At 38.2% G+C, this 15,409-nt stretch overlaps 2 protein-coding genes across 8 annotated transcripts in view; one reads left to right on the top strand and one right to left on the bottom strand.

Annotated features, from left to right (window-relative positions):
• Nucleotides 1-15,409, bottom strand: part of LOC121962788 (ras-related protein Rab-9A-like) — a 71,967-nt gene that overhangs the window by 26,345 nt on the left and 30,213 nt on the right. The gene's annotated exons all lie outside the window — the stretch shown is intronic.
• LOC121962786 (neuronal membrane glycoprotein M6-b-like) overlaps nucleotides 1-15,409 on the top strand; it is a 35,851-nt gene that overhangs the window by 361 nt on the left and 20,081 nt on the right. The gene's annotated exons all lie outside the window — the stretch shown is intronic.

The following is a 15,409-nucleotide window of genomic DNA, read 5'->3' as shown; positions in this document are numbered from 1 at the left end:
GATGTTTTGTGTTATGTGGCGCCTTCAAAGGGATTTGGAGGCGGATGGAGGAGAATGAGACGGGTGGGCGGGTTGATGAAGGTGCATGATTTTGTGGTGCATATGTTAACATGTACATTGGTGCAACGTTATGAGCGTGTGTCTGTGCGCTGCGCCCCGTGCACGGCTGCATTGTTTCGTCAGGTGTCGGAGCTCCATGATCCTCGCGCCGCAGCCGCTTCGATTATTATCAGCGACCGCGACCCCCCCCCCCCCCCACACACACACACACACACACACACACACACACACAGGCTCCGTGTCTGATCTGTCAACTGCAACATATGAAACCTGTGATTTGTATGACCGCATCAAGAGGCTGCAAAAAGACACGACGGCGCACCATGGTCGTGTCCACGTTAATAGAGCCTCTGTAGGTTGCACGCATTCAATTCAAGCTCTATGAAAGAGACTCAGCATCACACATTTTAAGGGCGCAAAAAAACTCCCAAAACGCACGACGCATGTCTTTGCAATGTGCATGCAAAAAAAAAAAAAAAAATACGCGCACACCAAACCAAACCACAGCCAAACATCAGTCGATTTGGTCCAACCAAACTGTTGCTGTTACCGATTGTGTGAAGGCGTGTCCTTGTGCACCGGAGGACTCAACGCCCATACAGAGTGGATGCGATTTGTTTTCATTGTGACTCTCTGTAGTTACAATCCGTCAGTTTGAACCAGCAGTGTTGTTTATCATCTTGAATACAGATCGCAGTTTTGTCCAGAAATGTTAATGATGACTGGAGATCAGAAATGTGTTTTATTTACACATGAGTGCAGCAGAGTCAGTGTTGCAGCTGATCTGGCATGATGCCTCTTCGCCCTGTTGGCTGTTAGAGAGCAGTAGAGTTGATACCAAGTCAGAGCGCATGGGCCTGGAGGGGCTTTACACACACTTACACACACCTCACAGCAACACAGTGTTTCCCTGCTTTATTCACTTTCATGTGCTGCAGTTTGCCTCCACTCTAATGTGTGCAGATGTGTTACAATGAAAGTCTTGTGTGTGTAAAAGTTAATTGTCAGTATTTTCTCTGCAAATATTCAGATTTCTAGTTTCTGTGTTGCAAAAAGGCATTAAATGCAAAATGCAAAAAAATGGTATGTAATGTTGCTGTTTTTGAGGAAAATATGAAGATCGTTAGCCTCTGTTCTAAAAATGTCACTAAATTGTATTATTTCTGTCACTAACACAAGGTTTTTAATTTTTAGTGTTGTAAAATTTGCAGAAAATGTTGCTATTTTGGAAGAAAACATCATATTTTTTTAGTATCAGTGTCACAAAATGGAAATGTTACTATTTTGGAAGAGAAGATTCTGATTTTTAGTTCCAGCATTACAAATTGTTACTCTCTGGGAGAAGAACAATCTCAAATTTGCTGTAGTGTTACAATATTACAGGAAGTACTTGTATTTTGAAAGGAAATTATCTGATTTTTTTTTGGTTTTGTTTCAGTGGCATGAAATATCATTATTATGTAAGAGCATATTTTGATTTTTGGCTCCAGTTTACAAAATGGCATTCAGTTTTACTATATCCTCAGCAAACATTCAGATTTTTAGTCTTAGTGTTGCAAAATGGCATGAAATGTGTCTAGTTTGGAAGGAAATGATCAGAGTTTAGCTCCTGCATCAAAAATTGTTACTATTTTGGAAGCCAATATTCAGATTGATATGCAGATTTGTAGCTGCAGTCTTACAAATGACATGAAGTATTGTTATTTTGGAAGGAAACTATCAGACTGTTCAGCGTAGCACCAATAGCATTGCTATTTTGGGAGGATGTCATCTGATTTCTCTGCTTCAGTGTCACAAAATGGCATTAAGTATCACTATTTGGGAAGAGAATGTTCCGATTTTTAGTTGCAGTGTTTCAAAATGGCAGTATATGATATTTTGGAAGTGATCAGATTTTTTTGCTCCTTCAAAATCATTATTTTGGAAGCAAGCAGATGTTTCACTCCAGTGTTACAAATGCATGAAATATCCCAAAGTCTTTAGCAAACATTCAGATTTTTGACTTCAGTGTTGCAAAACTGTCTGAAATACTGCTATTTTGGAAAAAAAATATGCACATTTTATCTTCAGCACTACAAATTTTTAATGTTTATGAAGAAGATGGAAAATGGCATGAAATGTCCCTATTATGGAAAGAAATTACCACATTTTTATTTCCAAAATTACACGATGACATGAAATTAAAGCATATACTCATCAAACATCCAGACTTTTAACTTCAGTGTTGTAAAATGGCATGAAATGTTACTCTTTTGGAAAATGATATTCTGATTTTGGGCTGCAGTGTTGCAAAAATAGCATGAAATGTTATACGCTTGGAAGAAAATATTGAGACTTCTACCTCCAGCATCATAAATTTCTACTTTTTCGGGTAGAGGATATTTAGTTTTTTAGGTTTAGCGTTACAAAATGACTTGCAGTGTTACGATTTTCTCAGCAAACATAGAGATTTTTTAGTTTCATGTCACAAAATAACATGAAATGTCACTGTTTTGGAAGCAAATATTCAAAGCTCCAGCATAACAACTGTTAGTATTTGCAAAGAGGATATTCAAGTTTTTGCTCCAGCCTTGCAAAATGACAGGAAATGTTACTATTTTCTCAGCAAACAATCAGATATTTGAACTTGAATTATGAAAAATGGCATGGAATATTGCTATTTATAGACGCAAACATGTTTAGCATCGATGCTGCAAAATTACTATCGCGCTTTGTATGATATTTTTTTGTGGCTTCTTAAAAACATTACACGTAGTCCCTGCACACTTCTTGGACTTTGCCTCAGTGATATTGCCTGGTCACAGTCTGTGCATGACGTAAGGTGCAGAAGAGTGGGGTGTCCCCCAACTGTGATGTTTTAAAAAGACATTACATCATCCCCTCCTGAGGCTTGCTGCTACGCACAGGCCGGTGTCCAATGAGAGCCTTCACTGTGCAACTTCAGCTGACAGAGTGGGCGAGTCTGTGGAGACCCCGAGGGGAGCTGAGCAGGAGGGCGGCCATATTTATAGTTAGCAGCTAACCCTCTGAATTCCTTAATCACCGTTTTATGTTGAAGCAGTGAAATTATCACCCGGCTCAACCTCTTCAGCGCGGACTGTTGTGCTCCAGGTGTGATGTTGCGCAACCGAGTCCACCCACACCAGCGGACCAAAATAGACTGGATTGGAGGATGGCCTATTTGTCGGTGTAATCATTTGTGTGTGCCTTTGACATCTGGAATGTGACCATAAGCTTATAGCATCCGTTAAGAAGCTGAAGATTTACAGTGGGGGCCAGAAGAAGAGAGCTGTCATGTAAGGAGCTTGTGTTGATGTGTGCCAGCGCTGCCTCTTCTGCTGCGCCACAACACGTTTCTGATTCAGACAGATGTGGGAAGATTTGGTATAAATATATTTTACAAAGTCGTAACTCTGAGATCTAACTAACGCTTTGTGTGAAATTATCCAGTGGTGACTCAACTCGTATTTCCTGCAATGTTTTCATCAGCAACAAGCAACTTAAGAAGAAGTGACCGAAACATTAGCAAAACTTCAGTGAAAACTTACAAAAAACATTTACGTGGAAATTAGCGAAAAAACAATCAAACAAAAAAGAGAAGAAAAATTCTAATTTTTCCGAAGAAAGTGCAAAATATACAACCACCAGACTTGCCATCAATATTTCCAATCGAAGGTGACCCTTATAGCCTTATGGCCGCTCCCACATATGAGGGATTTCTGAGAGGTGATAGTCACAATTACACAGAGGATTTATGGATTCAAAACTTGAATGGATGGATGATCCGCTCAACTTTTGAAGAGTTATGCGATGCAAAAATTCCTCTCGTAGTGCCTGCTGTATTATGCCTAAGGGAGCCAATTCCTATCGACAAGCACATAACTATTCATAAACTGGCTTCCTATGCACAGTGACTCCTTGTACATCATGTGGCCTATAAAGCGAAAAAAGTGTTTCCATTTTGAATCACCTGTAATACCTTATGCGAGCGTAAAAACTTTTTTGCAATAAATGGGAGTTTTTTTCAAAATTGACGTGTTTACATCAGGTGTGTTTTATATTTGCAATTAAATTTTTAATTTGACTAACATGACTGGCAGCTGTGGTGGATTCTTGCAAATGCCACAAAAAGCACTCTGAGGAGGTGGAGGAATATGATTTTTTCCTGCCTCATGTACTCCTGTCTCGTTATTGTGATAGTTCTATAATATAGGCTACACTTTCATTATAACATATTTTCATCAGGTACTGTATGAACAAAAGATTAGGTACACTACAAATATTTATACATACATTTACACATGTATTTTGTGTGTGATTATTTATCTGTGGGTATGTGTTTATTGATTTACGTGTAGTTTGAAACATATTGTTCATGCGATTGGTCACATGACTGTTCACAAACGTATTTAAGAAGGCATCTTGCAGTGTCAGTCTGATGATGAGCTGTGTGTGTGAAACATCACTTTGGTGCATTAAATCAGTGATAACTGGATCCCTGCTGTGTGCGAGCCATATTTTGCCTTTACATTTTTGTTATGACATTCTCATGGCACATCTGTGTCGCCATTTCCATCCAATAACACCTCCTAATAATGAGATAATGATAAGCAGCCAAGACAAAGACATATTATCATATAGACTGCAGCCCCCTAAATTGCATCAAATTGAAATCTTATCATGGATAACTTTTTGGTATCAGCAATCATTGTTCAAAAATCTATGTAATATTGTATATTAAACTTGTGATTTACTCCTCCTTGTCTCAGTCGGGCGGTGTTATCTATTACGAGAACAGTTTGACACTTTCAGAAACAGCTTTTTGTGTTTTTTTTGTGGCTCTGTTTAAATATAAATCTCGAACCAAGAGACAGTTATCTTATAAGGACTGGAAACACGCGGATACAGCACAATATAATCTTGCTTGTTGAAGCCACAATTACCAGCAAAATCCTTTGACTAAATGTATAAAAATTATATAGAAATTGGAACTCAGCTACACATGTATGCTTTTATATCACATACTACTTCTTTAAGAGTATTTGTCTTCCCATCAGGCATTTGCATCAGCTTGGAGGTTCACATTTTCGCTGTAAAGAGCACGTTGATTAGCTCTGACTACAGTCCACGCTCTTGATTGCAGCACTGTTGTGTCTCTGCGTGATACTGAGCTGAGAGTAATTACAAACTGGAGTCTGAACACAGGCAGGGTTTATAATCCGCGCTGGTGTTTGTGGGTATGGATTGATCTTTTTGCTTGATTGCGTCCTATAATCTCTAATCTGTATGTCTGCGGAGGTACACTGTGCTCGGGACTCGGATAACGAGACATCAACGACGCTCTCTGAGGTACGATTATATCTGATTTCATTATGAGACAGTTTGATTAGAGAGAGCACCTCCCATGTGACGTTTTTACCTTTAATGTGAATCCCTAAAGCGGATTTCAAAGTGCTGCTGAGTGCATTTCAAGTTCCTCTTTGTCTGTCCGTGCACCCCTTTGTTGCAAATGATTGGCCTGTTCACACACACCTTGCTTCCCTTGTGTGTGTGTGTGTGTGTGTGTGTTGTGGTCGCTCTTGCATAACACGTCGCTGGCTCCCCGCCTTTGGTTATGATGTTCAGATCAGAACCGTAAGAGATTACATCATCGTCTGGAGGGGTGCAGGTTTTGTTGAATTTTCTGCATGGAAGGGCAGAGCTTTGCTGCAGCCTCAGAAGCACAAAGAGAGTTCCTCTTAATCAGCCTTTCAAGTTTTTTTTTTCAGGTTAAATCTGTGATGTTTGACCTCAGCAGAGGAAAATAATAAGAGTCTGAGCCAGCGAGGTAATGCAAGATCATTTCAAACGAAAAACTGACGGCTTTTACATCAAGTAAAGGTGATAGATGTAAAAAAATAGGGGAATGCGCTTTTTTGCTCTCTTGCCAGAAATTAGAGTGAGACCAGTTTCCAGGCAACCAGCAGAAACCCGACCAGGAAATAACGAATTGTTGTTTTTAAATCTCATTTTCTAAATGGATTAAACGTAAAAGATATAATGTGTTGGTTAGTGAGTTTTAGAGGTCTCACCAGTGCCATACAATAATGCAATTCAGTGGTATGGATGACAGTCGGCATGGAAACTATGCACAGCGGCTTTGGTGTGAGTTATCTACAATGCCATAATTAATTTGCCAAATAAACAAAACGTTATTTAGGCCCATAAGTTTCCAGAGCTATGTCCTGTGCCTTCTCCATGCAACTAAAATCTACCCAGACAGAGATTGATGGGGGTAACATTCACAAATATACAACACAATACATAAACCAACCGGACCACAGATTTGATGCTAATGCCGAAATTGAGGTCTATACGGATATTTGTGTTCCGCGAGGGTGTACAAGCATTAATAAGAACCCACAAAGCCAGCTTTTTAAGTTTCCATGTGACTCAAGCGTAAGAGCAAGTCTCAGAAAGAAAATGATAAAAGCATTTCCCAAAATGTCAAACTAATCCTCTGACAGCATCACATGATCAAACTGAATGTGACTCCAACTCGTCACCTTCTAATTTAACCAGTGACTCTAAAATATCATCAGATTGCGTTGCTTTTTAATTATGTTAACATTTCAGCAGTAATTGGTCGATTGATGGGACTATTTACTAAAAGTAAATGGCTGTTTTTTTCAGTTATTTGATTGATTTTGATGCTACAACTCACATACAGTACAGCTGAAACAATCAGTTGATTAATGGTGTATTTTAGTGCAACCAAACCTCCAAATCTGAGTATTCACGGGATGTTTAAATGTATAAGAAATAAAGAAAAACATTTCTGACTAAATTATCTAATTTCTTTCTGCCCTTTGTCTAGTTTTTGCTCTATTTTTATGATTCTTTACACTCTTTAGGCCTCTGAAATACCTCAAATTAAATAATCTATCTCCCATTTATGAAAACAAAGTTCAAACAGAAGGAGCGATAGATCGATTTATCAACAAGCTTTAACCAAACACATGAGTGATGAAGACTGTATCCTCCTGGTGTCAGTCCTACTCGACTAACTGAGCACACCTGCCTTTAATGAGAGGATCCTCAGATCCAGGTCAGGGGATGCATTCAAGTGACTCAAAAAATACTGGGAAATTATAAGAGCTTGCTAGAAAGGTCACATCAGCCTCTGAGAAATTGTGAGGGACATTTTCCACTATTTTATGACATTTCCTTAGACAACTTCATCAAACCGAAACCTCCAATTAACAGTGGTGGAAGAAGTATTCAAATCCTTTACTTCAGTGAAAGTACTAATACCACACTGTAAAAATAGTCCTGCATTGAAAATTTTACTTAAGTTAAAGTAAGTAAGTATATCAATGGAAAAGTACTGAAAGTGTTAGAAGTAAAATTACCTAATGCAGAAAAATCTAAAAGAAAAAAAAACAAACATAAAAAGAACAAGCAATAAAAACACACCCAAAATTCCAAGTTGTAAAAGGGGAATATCCTAAAAAATCAAAATTAGAATAATTGCAAAAATAAAAAAGGACAAAAACCACCACCCAAAAATAAAAATGAGAAAAAGATTTTAAAAATCATTTTTTTTAAAAGAAAAACAAAACACAAAAGTCAAAATGAATTTTAAAAATTTTTTGAAGGACGTAAATATTCATCAAAGTAGTTGGCATTTAATTTTCTGTCCATTGACTGATCATTCAGTCAAGTACTTATTGCAGCTGTATAAATTGTTAAGTAATTTAATATATAATATAACATCATATTTTAGAAAATCTTCTCGTGTTTTATACAAAAAATTCTTAATCTCTAAAATAACTTAAGTGTTCAGATAAATGTAGTGAAGTAAAAAGCACAATATTTCCCTCTAAAACGTAGTGAAGTAAAAGCATAAAGTGACTTGGTATAAATACAAGTACCTAAAATTTGTACATCAGTACAGTACTTGAGTAAATGTACTTGGTGACATTCCTCCACTGTTAATGAGTAACAACGATGCTACCAGACGAGGGAGTGAACCAGTGTGGCCTTCTGATGCCGCCTGAGCCAGAAAGATATACAGGGGTCATCTGAGAGAAAAAGCTTCAGCGTAGAGTCCCTGCAGGTTGAGGCCCTGAATCTAAAAGTCAACCCGTTTGATGACGTTGAGTCGGGCGAGGAGCCGGAGCGTCCTCCCTGCTGGTGCTGACATTTACTTTGTATTGCTTATAAACATTGGACACGTTTCCCTCCCTGCTCCCCCTGACCTTACAAGCACATCTTGTTTTATGTTACACAAAACATTTCAATCTTTTATGGATCAATGCTGCTGTTTGGATGATAGTCACATATTCAATATTGTGCTGAAAGTGTACAGTAATATAAGAAGGTGGCCAGTGGTGAGTCCTTTTTTTTTTTTTTTGAATGAACTTGTTGCCCGCGTTCAACGTTATTATGCCTTGTAATCCACTTTACTGGCCAAAGCACATCACTGCTGCCACACACAAATCCTAAGAAGCTTCTTCTCCACACTCTTTAAGCAGTGAGAGTTAGCAGAAAGTCACTCATTTTTCAGTTTGTGTGCACGCGCGTGTGTAGCTGATTCAAATCTTCAGAAAAGTAAATATGTAAATACAAGAGTGATTTTTTTTGTAAACCATGGGACTTTTTTTTTGAGCCAAGCTAACAAGCATCATTTGCTTTTTATTGGACAACAGGAGCACTGACAGAGAAGCTAAAGCGCGGGCCACACTGCACACGTGAGCAGTGTGTGACGGCAGCCTCTTGAACTGCTGCGGCTCACACGCCTGCAGCGCTCACAGCGTTGTTGCTGGAGACCTACCTGCTGCTTTAACCTCTGTATGTTCACAATTAAAAGCTTATACTCCACTAATATATGGAGCTGTGCAAAAAATAGAGTCTGGCTTTGAAGAGAGCGTCATAACCACTTCAGTTCACTGTCATAAATCGCTGTCTGCAGCATGGTTAAGTAATGAAAAATACTCTAAAAACTTTAACTGATTTTTTAGGTGTCTAAAATATGTTTTGTAGCTGGCCTGTTTCTCCAAACTGGGGAGCTTGCCGACTGACTCTACTGCTTGTAACACACTGACTGTGGAGAAGTTCCTCATACAACCTCACTTCAAAACATCCAAACTGTCCCTTCAAAGCCTTAAAATATTTAGCTAACTAAAGTATCAGACACCAGATTGTTTACCTGGTCAGTATTTGCCAATTTGCAAATAGGGACCAATAAATGTTACCATCAGTGGGAAAACTGACTATAATAGTGGCTGATTTGAACAGACTATCATTGTGCTGCTTCTTCTCTTTCACAAACACCCACATAGCCTCCAATGTGTGCTGTTACTGGCATCCGTCTCCTACTTGTCTTTGTTACACATAACCACCTCTCACTGAGGCGCTCTCCAGTTTTTCTCTCTTTGTGGCAGTTTTCCAGTGACAGTTTCAGGAAGGATGAATGCTCCCACTCACTACATTGATGCTTGTATGACTGCAACGTCCCCACCAAGGAGGTCCATGTATACACTTCACCTGATGAACCGCTGGTGTGAATCCCAGGTGGAATCCATTAGCTCAGTTATACACAAATATTGAGTGAGCACAAAACAAATCGGTGCAGTAATCAATTTCCAATTTAACTCCTTGAGAAGTAAGCAAAGTACTTTCAAAAACATGGGGGGGGGCAATGAACAACTTGGCTAGAAATGTTCCACAAATGGCAAAAAATGTAATAAAAGATAAGAAGTAAATGACTTTTAAGAAGGCAGGGGATTATTAGAACATTTTCAAAACATTTTTAGAAAACTAGATTTACAATTATTATAATTAAATATTCAAAATTATATTACTACAAAAAACATATACAGTTTATACACTTTCTTTTTCTGCTCATTTCAGTTAACTGCAAAAATTTAGTTAAAGGTTGCAAGAAATAACCAGAAAATTAGTTTTTTGTTGTTTTTTTAAAAAAAAAAAAAAAGGTATGGGATTATGATTGGTTAATGTCAATTTTATTTCAATTTTCAGCATTTTCAGTGGTTCATTTTCTTGTTTTTCTTTTTTTTAATTTAATTTAGATTTCTGGTTATTTTCCTCTGTAATTTTCTTGTGACTTTTACAAATTTCTAGCTAAATATTAATTAATATTAATTAATTAATATTTGCAAAATATTTAGTAAGAGGTAATTAGAAAATTACCAGAAAATTACTTTCAAATAAGGGAATCAGGTAATGTTGCCAGTTTACAAATGCCTTGCTGATTTTTGGGCCATGTCTTCTTAAGTTGCTCCTCGCCTTCTCCCCTTCACTGCTTTAAAAAAATCAAACTAATTTGCTCAGGTTTTGAAGGGTTAAAGACACAGTGAAAGTGCATTTTTGCCACAAAGACTTACACTTGATTACACTCATGATTCTGTCCTTACATGCTCTGAAAACTAAAAAAAAAATTATCCCCCACCTGCAGATCTCAGACTTTCTTTACTGATTTGTTGTAAATAAATCACAACAATCCTCCTTTTTGTCTCTTTCTGAGCCCTATTTTCATCCCTGTTTTGTCCCGATACTCTGCATTATATCTCTCTCTCTCCCACACACACACACACACACACACACAAACACACACACGACCATGCACACACCCTCCGCCTATTCTCCTCTCGCCCCGGAGGTGTGTGAGGTTGCGGGAGCATGTGAAAGCCGTCACACAGGGAGAGGCTCATGTGTTCCTCATTTGAAGCCATTTGCCCAAAGCATGCTGTCAGCCTCCATCTGGATATGTGTGTGTGTGTGTGAGTGTGTGTGTGTGTCAGTGTCAGTGTGTGTGTGCTTGTATTTGTTTACGTGTCAATGACCAGGAGTGGTTTAAGGGAATGTCTGTGTCGTGCTTTGCTTGCACTAAAGGAAAAGCTCTATTTTAGCGTGCACATATGTGGGTGAGACCGTGTGGTACGCCGTTTTGTTCATATTCAGCCCTCTTGGTCTCCACACTGTGGTCACATTTATATTTAAATACGCTCTCTCCACTTGCTTATTCATAAAATAAGCAGTATTTAGTTTTGATGTGTCTTGTTGACATTTATTTTTTCGCATGAATGCTGGCAGAGTTGGAAAGAATTTCTAAAAAAAAGGCTACTTTGGTTACATTAAAAAAAGAATGCCTATTCATTGTATATCAAGCAATAAATCAAAACATTTTGATTTTAATATGAAAAAATTAGAGCTTATTGGTTGACAGAAAGTTAATCTGCAATCATTTTAGTAACCAATCAGTCATTTTAACCGAGTCTGTGTGACTTTCGCTGGCTTGCGTCACCTCTGCGGATGTCAACACAAGCACATGGTGGGATTATGCTGCACTTGGTTATATTTAGGCAACACAGGCACATGGCGACCTAAGCTGGGACTTCAAAAAACGCACATGCTGCCACAGATGGTTAGGATGAGGCAGAGGAGGCACATGGTTAGTTGAACACCCCCGACTGTATCATGCTGCTGCAGCAGATACTGTCTGGCCATCCGGCGGCGTAACACTGTTAATAGTTCTGCCTGGCTGCATTCTTAGCTGACACCGTCCAGCAGTGTATCATGCAGACGCGAAAGATGGCATTTGGCGTCGGGATCTTGTGCCAAAAGCACTGCAAAAGCGGCACAACTTCAGAATGGGATTGGATTGGGCATTTGTGCTTCATTTGCAACTTAAAGCTTAACTACTTGTAACTTTTGAAATAAAAATTAACATTTAGTTTAGTCAATAAAGAAAGAAAAATGCCAAAGCACTGAGTGGCTTAAGCTTTTTAAATGTGAGGATTTGTGTCTCTTCTCCGTTTTCTATGACTGTAAATGTAAAGGCATTTGAAGTGGTCACTCCGGACTTCATTGTAAAAACAGAAAAAAATAATCAAAATATTTGTTTTAACTTTAAAAGTTAGTTTTTGGGCTGCCTTTACATTTTAAGTTGACTGAATTTAAAAAGACCAAAAAAAATACTTCAACTTGTCTCCACAAATTCAGTCAATGTAAAATTTTATCAGACACTACATTTTTCAAAGTAAAACAAAAACACTTTTTACAGTGTAGATCCATCTTACTTTTGGTCTTTTCTCAGGTGCAACTGAGCCTCCATACATACCATTAGGCACTCAAGTTAATAAAGTTTAAACAAGTGGTTTCATAGAGCGTGGAGGAAATTGTTGCAAGCTTTTTTCACAATTATGTGCTGTTTCATAGACTGAATGATTAATGACTAAAGATGAAATGATACTGAAAATAATCCTGCAGCCCTAGAAAGAAGCAACAGATTCCAACAAATTGGAAACAAATGCACGAGCTACCACAGCGCATCATCCTCCAACAGTGCATATCTATGTTTGAACCCCAGTCTGCAGTGGGTATATGAATAGCAGCAAGTGGCAGGTTGGCACAGCATGCCTTGTTCCTGAGTGATGCCAACCTCCTCTGGCCTTCCTCCATCACCCACTGATGCCCAATCTGCTCCTCTCATCCACAGCCCATGAAACGCCTGATGCCGATTAAGCACTCGTCATCGTTAGCCATAGCTGACATCGATAAGTGACTCGGCTTGTATGATGTGTAGGTCATTCTGTGTAGTGGAGTAAGAAGTATTCAAAACCTTTACTTAAGTAAAAGTACTAATAAACACTTTTAACATACTCTTAAGTAAAAGTCTTGCATAAAAATGTTACTGAAGTAAAAGTGTAGTCAGAAAAATGCACTTAAACTATGAAAACGTAAAAGTACCCGATGCAGAATTTAAACAAAAAAAGAACACCCAAAAGTCCAAAATTATAATAGCAAAAACACCTGCAAAAGTCAAAATTATTGAAAAAAAATAGTGAAAAAAACATACTCAAAATTTTAAAATAGAAGAAAAAATAAATTAAAAAAAAAAACTAAATATTAGAAAAAGTATTTAAAAACACCTGAAATTTCAAACTTAAACAAAGAAAAACATATCATATCAAAATAGTTAGCAATTAGTTTGAATGGACTTATTGATTACTCAACAAATTGCTGCAGCTGTATAATAGATAGATAATAAAATACTCAAGTAAAGAACAAGCACCTCTAATTTACACTAAATGTACTTAGTTACATTCCAACATTGATTCTGTGTCATGATGAAGACCATGCAATGCAAAGTCAACCTTGACAGAAAGTGTATCGTTGTTGCATGAACTGAGACTCTTCAGTAACTCATATTTCAGAGTGCACGCTCAGTTTTACAAACCACTCACACACACATAGCACACGTAGTGTTCATGTGGCCCCTGAGGCTGCTGGAAAGTGAATCTCCATAATCACATCAGGAGTAAGAGGGTGGGGGGGAGGCACAGGGGCCAGGGGAGGGCCACCGACTTCTTTGACATCTCAGGGAAAGTGACATCAGCCAAGTCGGTTGCATAACCGCTGAGCCATTCAGTTCGATGGCACAGCACTTCTGGCCAGAGGGGCCATTTTACATTTTGGTGGGACAACAGTCAAACTAATAGTGCTCACTGCGCTCCGCTGAGCCGCCACACGGCAGCTGGGGACAGGTGATCCTGTTCCAGAATAGCAGGAGATCAGAGACAAGAGAGCGCTGTTAGGAGAGTTTTCACACTGTGTGGGCAGTCAGTGGGTTATCTGCCATCTCTGTTTAGGTCTGCTGTCACGCTGGCACCCTGCAGCCAGGCACCTTTAAATAGAGCCTGCCGGTAATTAAACTCATTACACAAAAGAGCCCCAGAGGACACAAATGTAGCTTTCTTGCTTGTAGGTCTGAGGCTGAAGCGCAGGTGGGACTCCTGATGAGTTATTTTTTTACACAGCAGCAGTTTGTGGGATTCGAGTGGTGGTGTAGATAATTGATCAGCTGATCTGATTAGTTTGATGGACAAGAGCCAGCTCTATGAACGGTTAAGTTTCACTTTCAGTGCGCCTGATGTTTTGCTGCTCCATCAATGTCCAGAGTACGCTCTGCGCTCCAGGAGTGTGGTGCAGTAAATAACTGAACGGTATATATTGTAATTGCGTTACGAGAAATGTTTTAAATGAATAAATGAATGTGGGGAACCTTGTGTCAAAATTTTCAATTACATGAACTTTTTTTCTTTTTTTTTACCTGACTGTATCTTTTCTTCTTCTTTTTTTATTGTCCTCTTTTGTAAATGGGCTTCCATAATTCAAATCTGCTCAACATCACAGGGTTTTTACTATTTATTTTGGTATTCCCACTGCTTTTTTAGCCCTTGCTTGTTCTGATCATCTTTTATATGTTTGTGTTCTTGCCTCAAGACAAAATCAAGATTCCTAAACCTTCTTATTAATAACTTCAGCGCCTCATATCATAATGTGTATAGAGACTAATTTACACCAAAGTTAATAAATTAGAAAACAAAATTGAAAATGAATATATTGTTTATCATTATGATTTAAGATCTCATAATTTTGACATACCATGTCATAATTTGGACTGGTATTATCTTAATCTTTAGGGATTTTCTCATGATTTTAACCTAGCAAGTCAAGCTTTTGACTGTCATCATTTTGACTCTAATAGTTGCCTTAAAATTTAGGTTACTTTTCATAATTCCAACTGAAGTCAAGACTCAGACTTACTATCTCATAGCGTTAGCTGACATGTAGTCAAAATCTTGACTCATGAGCATTTATATTTTAACCTGGGTGTATTTTTTTTTAATATATCTTCTTTATTCTTGTCCTTTTTAGGGAAATCAGCTTCTATAGTTCACATCTTAGTCAACATGGCAGGGTTTTCATGTCTTATTTTGGTCCTCCAGATGCTTTTTTAGCCTGTTTTTGTTCTGATAATCCCCCACATGGCTCTGTTCTTGGCTCAAGTTGTCACATATTATTGGTAAAAGACATGCTTAAAAAAGACCAGTGGTGGAAGCAACTGAATCATACATTTAAAAAAACAAACAAACACACATTTACAGTACATATCAGGGCCTGAATACCTTTTGAGGAAGCAAAATGTGAGTGTGAAGACACTCCCAGTTCTCAGTGTGAAATTGCCTTTTCTCTGGTGTGCTTGAATGTGAAGCTTTACTGAATAATTTTTGTATGTTCTAATATTTACTTGCTTGTAGATTTTGTTTTTTGGCGTGCACAGGTTGGAAGTGTCAGCACTAAACATGATAGCTCAAACAAACTGATTTTACTTTGCACCAGAAGAACAGCTTGTATCTGTCAGCATCCATTCTCACGTGTGCCCCAGATGTGTATATACATGTATTTATTGTACATTCAACATTGTTTAGCATATTGGTTTGAGTCCTTCACATAGCTGTCAGAGTTTTGCCAACAGAAAGCGAGAAATAGAGGGAACCAA

The sequence above is a fragment of the Plectropomus leopardus genome, chromosome 24 (genome assembly GCF_008729295.1).
Source record: "Plectropomus leopardus isolate mb chromosome 24, YSFRI_Pleo_2.0, whole genome shotgun sequence".
Taxonomy (NCBI): Eukaryota; Metazoa; Chordata; class Actinopteri; order Perciformes; family Serranidae; genus Plectropomus; species Plectropomus leopardus.
Note: the sequence above shows the minus strand (reverse complement) of the source record. Positions and strands in the feature narration are given on the sequence as shown.